Here is a 10280-nt window from a genome sequence, read left to right on the forward strand (position 1 = left end):
AGTACTGTGTCCAGTTCTGGTCAGACCCACCTCGAGTACTGTGTCCAGTTCTGGTCAGACCCACCTCGAGTACTGTGTCCAGTTCTGGTCAGACCCACCTCGAGTACTGTGTCCAGTTCTGGTCAGACCCACCTCGAGTACGGTGTCCAGTTCTGGTCAGACCCACCTCGAGTACTGTGTCCAGTTCTGGTCAGACCCACCTCAAATACTGTGTCCAGTTCTGGTCAGACTCACCTCGAGTACTGTGTCCAGTTCTGGTCAGACTGTACCTCGAGTACTGTGTCCAGTTCTGGTCAGACCCACCTCGAGTACTGTGTCTAGTTCTGGTCAGACCCACCTCGAGTACTGTGTCCAGTTCTGGTCATAGTCATAGAGTCATAGAGTCATAGAGTTATACAGCATGGATAGAGGCCCTTCGGCCCATCGTGTCTGCACCGGCCATCAGCCCTGTCTACTCTAATCCCATATTCCAGCATTTGGTCCGTAGCCTTGTATGCTATGGCATTTCAAGTGCTCATCCAAATGCTTCTTGAATGTTGTGAGGGTTCCTGCCTCCACAACCCTTTCAGGCAGTGAGTTCCAGACTCCAACCACCCTCTGGGTGAAAAAGTTCTTTCTCAAATCCCCTCTAAACCTCCCGCCTTTTACCTTGAATCTATGCCCCCTTGTTATAGTACCCTCAACGAAGGGAAAAAGCTCCTTAGTATCCATCCTATCTGTGCCCTTCATAATTTTGTACACCTCAATCAGTCCCACCTCAAATACTGTGTCCAGTTCTGGTCAGACCCACCTCGAGTACTGTGTCCAGTTTTGGTCAGACTGCACCTCGAGAACTGTGTCCAGTTCTGGTCAGTCCCACCTCGAGAACTGTGTCCAGTTCTGGTCAGACCCACCTCGAGTACTGTGTCCAGTTCTGGTCAGACCCAGCTCGAGTACTGTGTCCAGTTCTGGTCAGACCCAGCTCGAGTACTGTGTCCAGTTCTGGTCAGACTGCACCTCGAGTACTGTGTCCAGTTCTGGTCAGACTGCACCTCGAGTACTGTGTCCAGTTCTGGTGATAGGAACTGGAGTAGGTCTCAACAACTGCTTGGGGGAGAGAGTTTTGTCTGAAGCAATGCTTCCTGAAATCACCCCCCGAACCGTCTGAGCTCTAATTTTAAGATTACCCCACCTTGTACTGGATTTCCCCACAGGAAGAAATAGTCTCTCTGTGTCTACCCTATCGAATCACTGGTTGCCCTCTGATAACTTGTCCTCGGTGACTGTTCAATTCTATTTGCCACTTTTCTGCCCATCTGACCAGTCCATTGATATCTTCCTGCAGTCTACAGCTTTCCTCCTCACTATCAACCACATGGCCAACTTTTGTATCATCTGCAAACTTCTGAATCATGCCCCCTACATTTAAGTCTAAATCATTGATATATACCCCAAAAGCAAGGGACCTAGTACTGAGCCCTGTGGAACCCCACTGGAAACAGCCTTCTAGTCACATAAACACCCATCGACCATTACCCCTTGCTTCCTGCCACTGAGCTAATTCTGGATCCAACTTGCCACTTTCCCTTGGATCCCATGGGCTTTTACTTTTCTGACCAGTCTGCCATGTGGGATTTTGTCGAAAGCCTTGCTAAAATCCATGTAGACGACATCAAACGTGTTACCCTCACCGACCCGCCTTTTTACCTCCGAAAAAATTCAATCAAATTAGTCAGACACGACCTTCCCGCAACAAATCCATGCTGACTGTCCTTGATTAACCCATGCCTTTCGAAATGACGATTAAAACTGTCCCTCAGAATTGATTCCAATAATTTGCCCACTACCGAGGTTAGACCGACTGGCCTGTAATTACTCGGTCTATCCCTTTCTCCCTTTTTAAACAATGGTACAACGTTAGCAGTCCTCCAATCCTCCGGCACTATGCCTGTAGCCAGATAGGATTGGAAAAAGATGGTCAGAGCCTCCGCTATTTCCTTCCTTGCTTCCCTTAACAGCTTGAGATACATTTCATCCAGGTCTGACAATTTAGCTACTCTCAAAGATGCTAAACCCCTTAATATTTCCTCTCTCACTAAGTTTATCCCATCCAATATTTCACACTCCTTCTCCTTAACTACATTCTCTGCATTGTCCCCCTCTTTTGTGAAGACAGATGTAAAGTATTCATTAAGAACCATACCCACATCTTCCACCTCCACACACAGGTGACCTTTTTAGTCTCTAATCGGCCCGACTCTTTCCTTAGTTGTCCTTTTGTTCTTGATGTATTTCTAAAACATCTTTGGGTTTTCCTTGATTTTACTTGCCAGTATTTTTATCATGCCCTCTCTTTGTGCGTGAGTTTGTCACTGCCTCAAACATCAAATCTCGAGTGAACCGTCTGTCTGTGCTGGGGGCCATTACCTCTGTGCAGCAGCGTCTTAAACTATACAATAAAGGTCAGTCTTTTCGGTGTGATCCAAAGTTCTCCTCGGGGTTGGTGTGTTTTCTGGTGGGCTGATTGAAGCCACTACTTATAGTGACCCTGTCAGCACCAGTAAGTGTTTACAGTTTGTGTTCACATTAAAGTCACCTCTTGTGTTCAAAGTTATTTAAGCCCCTCCTCATTTCTTTTTTTAAATTCGTTTATGGGATGTGGGCGTTGCTGGCGAGGCCGGCATTTATTGCCCATCCCTAATTGCCCTTGAGAAGGTGGTGGTGAGCTGCCTTCTTGAACCGCTGCAGTCCGTGTGGTGACGGTTCTCCCACAGTGCTGCAAGGAAGGGAATTCCAGGATTTTGACCCAGTGACGATGAAGGAACGGCGATATATTTCCAAGTCAGGATGGTGTGTGACTTGGAGGGGAACGTGCAGGTGATGTTGTTCCCATGCGCCTGCTGCTCTTGTCCTTCCAGGTGGTAGAGGTCGCGGGTTTGGGAGGTGCTGTCGAAGAAGCCTTGGTGAGTTGCTGCAGTGCATCCTGTGGATGGTACACACTGCAGCCACAGTGCGCCGGTGGTGAAGGGAGTGAATGTTTAGGGTGGTGGATGGGGTGCCAATCAAGCGGGCTGCTTTATCTTGGATGGTGTCGAGCTTCTTGAGTGTTGTTGGAGCTGCACTCATCCAGGCAAGTGGAGAGTATTCCATCACACTCCTGACTTGTGCCTTGTAGATGGTGGAAAGGCTTTGGGAGTCAGGAGGTGAGTCACTCGCCGCAGAATACCCAGCCTCTGACCTGCTCTCGTAGCCACAGTATTTATATGGCTGGTCCAGTTAAGTTTCTGGTCAATGGTGACCCCCAGGATGTTGATGGTGGGGGATTCGGCGATGGTAATGCCGTTGAATGTCAAGGAGAGGTGGATAGACTCTCTCTTGTTGGAGATGGTCATTGCCTGGCACTTATCTGGCGCGAATGTTACTTGCCACTTATGAGCCCAAGCCTGGATGTTGTCCAGGTCTTGCTGCATGTGGGCTCGGACTGCTTCATTATCTGAGGGGTTGCGAATGGAACTGAACACTGTGCAGTCATCAGCGAACATCCCCATTTCTGACCTTATGATGGAGGGAAGGTCATTGATGAAGCAGCTGAAGATGGTTGGGCCTCGGACACTGCCCTGAGGAACTCCTGCAGCAATGTCCTGGGGCTGAGATGATTGGCCTCCAACAACCACTACCATCTTCCTTTGTGCTAGGTATGACTCCAGCCACTGGAGAGTTTTCCCCCTGATTCCCATTGACTTCAATTTTACTAGGGCTCCTTGGTGCCACACTCGGTCAAATGCTGCCTTGATGTCAAGGACAGTCACTCTCACCTCACCTCTGGAATTCAGCTCTTTTGTCCATGTTTGGACCAAGGCTGTAATGAGGTCTGGAGCCGAGTGGTCCTGGCGGAACCCAAACTGAGCATCGGTGAGCAGGTTATTGGTGAGTAAGTGCCGCTTGATAGCACTGTCGACGACACCTTCCATCACTTTGCTGATGATTGAGAGTAGACTGATGGGGCAGTAATTGGCCGGATTGGATTTGACCTGCTTTTTGTGGACAGGACATTCCTGGGCAATTTTCCACATTGTTGGGTAGATGCCAGTGTTGTAGCTGTACTGGAACAGCTTGGCTAGAGGCGCAGCTAGTTCTGGAGCACAAGTCTTCAGCACTACAGCTGGGATGTTGTCGGGGCCCATAGCCTTTGCTGTATCCAGTGCACACAGCCGTTTCTTGATATCACGTGGAGTGAATCGAATTGGCCGAAGACTGGCTTCCGTGATGGTGGGGATATCGGGAGGAGGCTGAGATGGATCATCCACTCGGCACTTCTGGCTGAAGATGGTTGCAAACACTTCAGCCTTAGTCTTTTGCACTCACGTGCTGGACTCCGCCATCATTGAGGATGGGGATGTTTGCAGAGCCTCCTCCTCCCGTTAGTTGTTTAATTGTCCACCACCATTCACGACTGGATGTGGCAGGACTGCAGAGCTTTGATCTGATCCGTTGGTTGTGGAATCGCTTAGCTCTGTCTATAGCATGTTGCTTCCGCTGTTTAGCATGCATGTAGTCCTGAGTTGTAGCTTCACCAGGTTGGCACCTCATTTTTAGGTACGCCTGGTGCTGCTCCTGGCATGCTCTTCTACACTCCTCATTGAACCAGGGTTGATCCCCTGGCTTGTTGGTAATGGTAGAGTGAGGAATATTCCGGGCCATGAGGTTACAGATTGTGCTGGAATACAATTCTGCTGCTGCTGATGGCCCACAGCGCCTCATGGATGCCCAGTTTTGAGCTGCTAGATCCATTCTGAATCTATCCCATTTAGCACGGTGGTAGTGCCACACAACACGTTGGATGGTGTCCTCAGTGCGAAGACGGGACTTCATCTCCACGAGGACTGTGCGGTGGTCACTCCTACCAATACTGTCATGGACAGATGCATTTGCGACAGGTAGATTGGTGAGGACGAGGTCAAGTAAGTTTTTCCCTCGTGTTGGTTCGCTCACCACCTTCCGCAGGCCCAGTCTAGCAGCTATGTCCTTCAGGACTCGGCCAGCTCGGTCAGTAGTGGTGCTACCGAGCCACTCTTGGTGATGGACATTGAAGTCCCCCACCCAGAGTACATTCTGTGCCCTTGCTACCCTCAGTGCTTCCTCCAAGTGGTGCTCAACATGGAGGAGGACTGATTCATCAGCTGAGGGAGGACGGTAGGTGGTAATCAGCAGGAGGTTTCCTTGCCCATGTTTGACCTGATGCCATGAGATTTCATGGGGTCCAGAGTCAATGTTGAGGACTCCCAGGGCCACTCCCTCCTGACTGTATATCACTGTACCGCCACCTCTGGTGGGTCTGTCCTGCTGGTGGGACAGGACATACCCAGGGATGGTGATGGAAGAGTCTGGGACGTTGGCTGAAAGGTATGATTCTGTGAGTATGGCTATGTCAGGCTGTTGCTTGACTAGTCTGTGGGACAGCTCTCCCAATTTTGGCACAAGTCTCCAGATGTTAGTAAGGAGGACCTTGCAGGGTCGACTGGGCTTTTTTTTTGCCGTTGTCGTGTCCGGTGCCTAGTGGTCCGTCCGGTTTTATTCTTATTATGACTTTTCGTAGCGAGATTTTACAACTGAGTGGCTTGCTAGGCCATTTCAGAGGGCAATTAAGAATCAACCACATTGCTGTGGGTCTGGAGTCACATATAGGCCAGACCGGGTAAGGACAGCAGGTTTCCTTCCCTAAAGGACATTAGTGAACCAGATGGGTTTTTACGACAATCCGGCAGTTTCATGGCCATCATTACTGATACTAGTATTTTAATTCCAGATTTTTATTTAATTAATTGAATGTAATTAATTAATTGAATTTAAATTCGCCAGCTGCCGTGGCGGGATTTGAATTCATGACTCTGGATTACTAGCCCAGTAACATAACCACTATGCTACCGTACCCTTCCCGCCTGCTTTCACCTGACGTGAATCAGAAGCGATGGGAAACCCGAACAGGAAAGGTTAAATTAATTTTACATTTCTGATACACAAGAAATTAAGTGTCTCGACTCTGACAGTGAGGTCCGTTGCTCCTTGACGTGTTGACCTGCCGGTTTTAAGTGGGGACGGGATTTCTGGGTTTCTGTTGTGTGCCCATCCAAACGCTCCTGGGTTAAACCCGGAAGTGGGCGTGTTGGAGCTGGGATGCCGTCCCTCTGAAGAATTCAACTATTTTTACTCCCCTCCCACCCCCAGCCCACCAGTTCTTGGGGGTTAAAGTTAGCCCCAATATCCAGCCCCTTCCCCACCAGCACACTGGCTGTAGTTTGTCCAATCTCCAGGGTGCACTGCAGCAACTCACCAAGGTCACTTCAACAGCACCTCCTTTCCCTGCGATATCTGCCACTGAGAAGGACAAGAGCAGCAATGTTCTGGAAACAGCGTCACCTCCAAGTCCCTCTCTGGGTCACGCACCATCCGGCCGCCTTTCCTCCATTACAGCAGTGACTACACTTCAAAAACTACCTCATTGCCTGGAAAGCACCTTGGGACGTCCTGAGGTGGGGAAAGGCACTATATAAATGCAAGTCCTGTCCATTCCTTTGCAGCAGGACCTCCAGATCTTCATTTTGCCCAGACCTTATTATCTCTCACTGTTGGTTTGATCCTCTCTCAGGCTCACTGTTCTCAACTGGTTGCCTCAATAAACGTTCTGTGATTCGGATTGTTGTAAATTTGGTTGATGACAATATTGACAAAATACCAAGTAAAACTAATCCCGACAATCACTAATCCACATTATGTGGCTGCAGACATCTGAGGCACCAATCGAATTTGACAGTCGCATTTAAAATCTGGTCCTGGGACGGGGGGACTTTACATTCGTTCAAAATGAAGCAGAGACTCTCCCCGTGCCCAGAGAATGAATGGAGTCTGATTCAAGCAAACTTTAAAAAAAAGAGAACATAAAAATCGACATTTTTAAAAATACCGGAGGTGAATGCATTTTAGTAAAAGGTCAATCTTTAGAAGCTTTTTAGAATTTTCACTTTTCAGAATCAGAACTTAACGGGAATCCTTCATCACCGATAATCCGAAATTATGTGATTGGTCCAATGTTTATCGATAGTTCACAAATCGCTCGGAGCTGTCAGCACATCGATCCAGGTCTGAGGATATCGGTTCCCCATTTTGGAAATGCCTGTAGTTCCTTGTCTTGTAAAACCAGGAAAGAATGTTAAAAATGAGGAATGGTTTATGTCCCGGAGAAACGGCGGATTTATTCCAAAAGTATTTGTCTCTTCTTTTGCTTTTCTGTGGCTCATGTGGGGCATTTACAGTTAAACAGCTGCTTCTCGGTGAAATGAAAAGCACAGAAATGGGAGCAGTGCTGAAAGATGTTCAGGTCTATTGATGTAACATTCTACAAACCATCCGTCCCCCAGGGACAGCCCCAGGGAAGATGAATCAAAGTAAAAGAGTGTCGTCAGTACAGAATGGGCAGCTCAGCAACATCCTTTGCCACTGGAAACTTGCCTCCATTATTCTCCATGAGACAATTAACCAATCTCGGGGCGGGGGCGGGGGGCCATCACGGGCAGAGGCAAGCTGCTTCCCCACAAAAATCAAACTGGGAGTCGAGTAAATGGCCCTCCTGCCTCTCTCAGTGGCTGGTTGGTGAACAGCAGTGACAGAGGCCTTGGATCAACTGCTGCTTGTTGGGGAACGATGCTGCGGTTTCTGACTCTCTGGGCCAGGCCTGGGAAGATTTGAAAAGCCTCTGACTGTATTCTTTCTCAATCTGCTTCAACCTGCTGCTGCTCTGTAAAACCAAAAGGGGAAATGTAACATGAGACAGACAGAGAGGAGAACATGCCCAGACACTCACTGTTGACCCAGGGGCTCAGCACCTACTGGGTCTGCCTGTCACTGAGGATCTGGGCTCCATGCCAACTCCAACACCCCTCGGGGCCACCAATACCACAGGGCCTTGCTTTGATCTTCAGCCAACTCGTCACCACTTGAAAGGAAAAATCTACCTCAGCTGCCAATGATTGGAAAACACAAAGGGCTTTCTGGATGAAAAATGACAGGATGAAGTTTATCAGAATGACTTCACCTTTAGTAAAAGCAGAAACACCTGCTCTGATGAAGACTGTGATGGGACAATGTGACTCGTCTGCTTTAGAGCGCCAGATAATGTTTTAAGAAGAGTCTGGGAGCGGTGAGAGGTGGAGAGGGGGAGGGAACTGAGAAAGGGGGAAAAATGGGAAGCTGATTCTGCCCCAGGGGAGAAGCAGCAACATTCTCTACCGTCCAGCAGAGATCGAGCCTGCACTGGGAACGTCAAAGGGCTTGGGCACTTCATGTAAATGTGGCCATTCGCAAAACTGTACTCCACCTTTTCTGCAGTCAGACCATTAAATATGATCACTGTTAACATTATTATAGTTTAAGCACAGAAGAACTGACAATTTAATGCATTTTCAAAACAAAGTTTATGCAAATCAGATGCTGTCTAATTATAATTCTGGACTTCATTATTTAAAGTGCTGGTGAATGGGGAGGTGGAGTTGAGGTTTGTGGAATCGCTCCTCAATGAGCTGATCTCTTGGAGCCCTGGCAGAAAGGGGCTGTGGAGATCGCTGCCTCTCCTCCTCCTCCTCCTCCTCCTCCCCCTCCTCAGTTTGTCGGCTGGCTGGTGGTGGCGAGGGCTGGTCCCTCATGATGGCGAGTTGACAAATTAATTTCAATATGTGTGAGGTACTACATTTTGGTACGAAGAATAAGGAGGCCACTTGCTGCTTGGATAATGAGAGTTTAAATGGGATCGAGGTGCAAAGGGATCTGGGGGTACAGATACACAAATCACTAAAAGTAGCGACACAGGTTAATAAGGTCATGAAAAAGGCAAACCAAGCACTGGGGTTCATTTCTACAGGGATCGGATTGAAAAGCAGAGAAGTTATGTTAAACTTGTACCGAACCTTGGTTAGACCACACTTGGAGAACTGTGCACAGTTCTGGTCTCCAGATGAAAGGTTATAGAGACACTGGAGAAGGTGCAGAAAAGATTCTCAAGGATGATTTCAGAACTGACGGGGTATAATTATTGAGAAAGGCTGAACAGGCTGAGGCTCTTTTTTCTCTAGTAAAGAGAAGGCTGAGGGGTGACCTGATGGAGGCCTTTAAGATTATGAAAGGGTTTGATAGGGTAGAAGTAGAGAAAATGTTTCCAATTGTGGGGGAGTGTAACACTAGAGGTCATAAATAGAAGATGGTCACTAATAAATCCAATAGGGAATTCAGGAGAAACTTCTTCACCCAGAGAGTGGTTAGAATGTGGAATGTGCGACCACAAGGAGTAGTTGAGGTGAATAGCACAGATACATTGAAAGGGAAACTAGATAAACACATGAGGGAGAAAGGAATAGAAGGATATACTGATAGGGTGAGATGAAGAGAAGTGGGAGGAGGCTCGTGTGGAGCATAAACACCGGCATAGACCAGATGGGCCGAATGGCCTGTTTCTGTGCCGTAGACTCTGTGTAATTCTATATAATCACTGCACCACACTTCACTAAACATCCTTCTCCCCATCCTCACACACTCAGCACTGTCACAAACTTCACTTACCCACAACTCACATCTCGCAGAAGATCAAACAAGACTTCAAACATTTCGAACCAATTGGTTTTATTAACATTAAAATACCAGTTTTACAGATAGAGATTGATACAAGCTTAATTAGAAGCACAACTCGAAACTCAGAATGGCCAATTCTTCTGCTTCGGGAGACTGAGAGGTTAATTCTCCATCACCATCCTGTGCTGTGATCTTCTGGTCTGTCTCTGGTCTCTCTCGTGGACTGTCTCCTTCGATCTCACGAAAATGGCTGGTTTTACACCCTTCTTGCTGCTCAAAACACACTGTTGTTTCTTTTCCCACTCTCTCTCTTTCCCATGGTTTAAACAAGTTGATACGACAGCATCTGATGTTTACAACAGCTTCTCACAGACTTTCAAGGCCTCACAGCTGTCTTATCTTTAACCGTCTAGACAGTCTGCTGAATAAGACTTTTCCAATGTGACCAACCTTCCCAGCATGCTGCCTTGAACAGTCAGTTTAACAGTTCCTTTGCACAGAAGTAATCTGAGAAAGTGGTTTCCCTTCTTACTTCTCAGTCTCAATCTTCAACAGCCCCTCCCTCCCCCTCCTTTGTGGGATCCTGGGGGCCTTATCCAAGGTCCTCATCTTGTTAGCATCACAGACCGATCTCCAGCCATTTGCTCTTCTAATCGAAGTTTCATTTGGTTAATATTACACATCAT

This window comes from Heptranchias perlo, unplaced genomic scaffold, assembly GCF_035084215.1.
Source record: "Heptranchias perlo isolate sHepPer1 unplaced genomic scaffold, sHepPer1.hap1 HAP1_SCAFFOLD_985, whole genome shotgun sequence".
NCBI classification, from domain to species: domain Eukaryota; kingdom Metazoa; phylum Chordata; class Chondrichthyes; order Hexanchiformes; family Hexanchidae; genus Heptranchias; species Heptranchias perlo.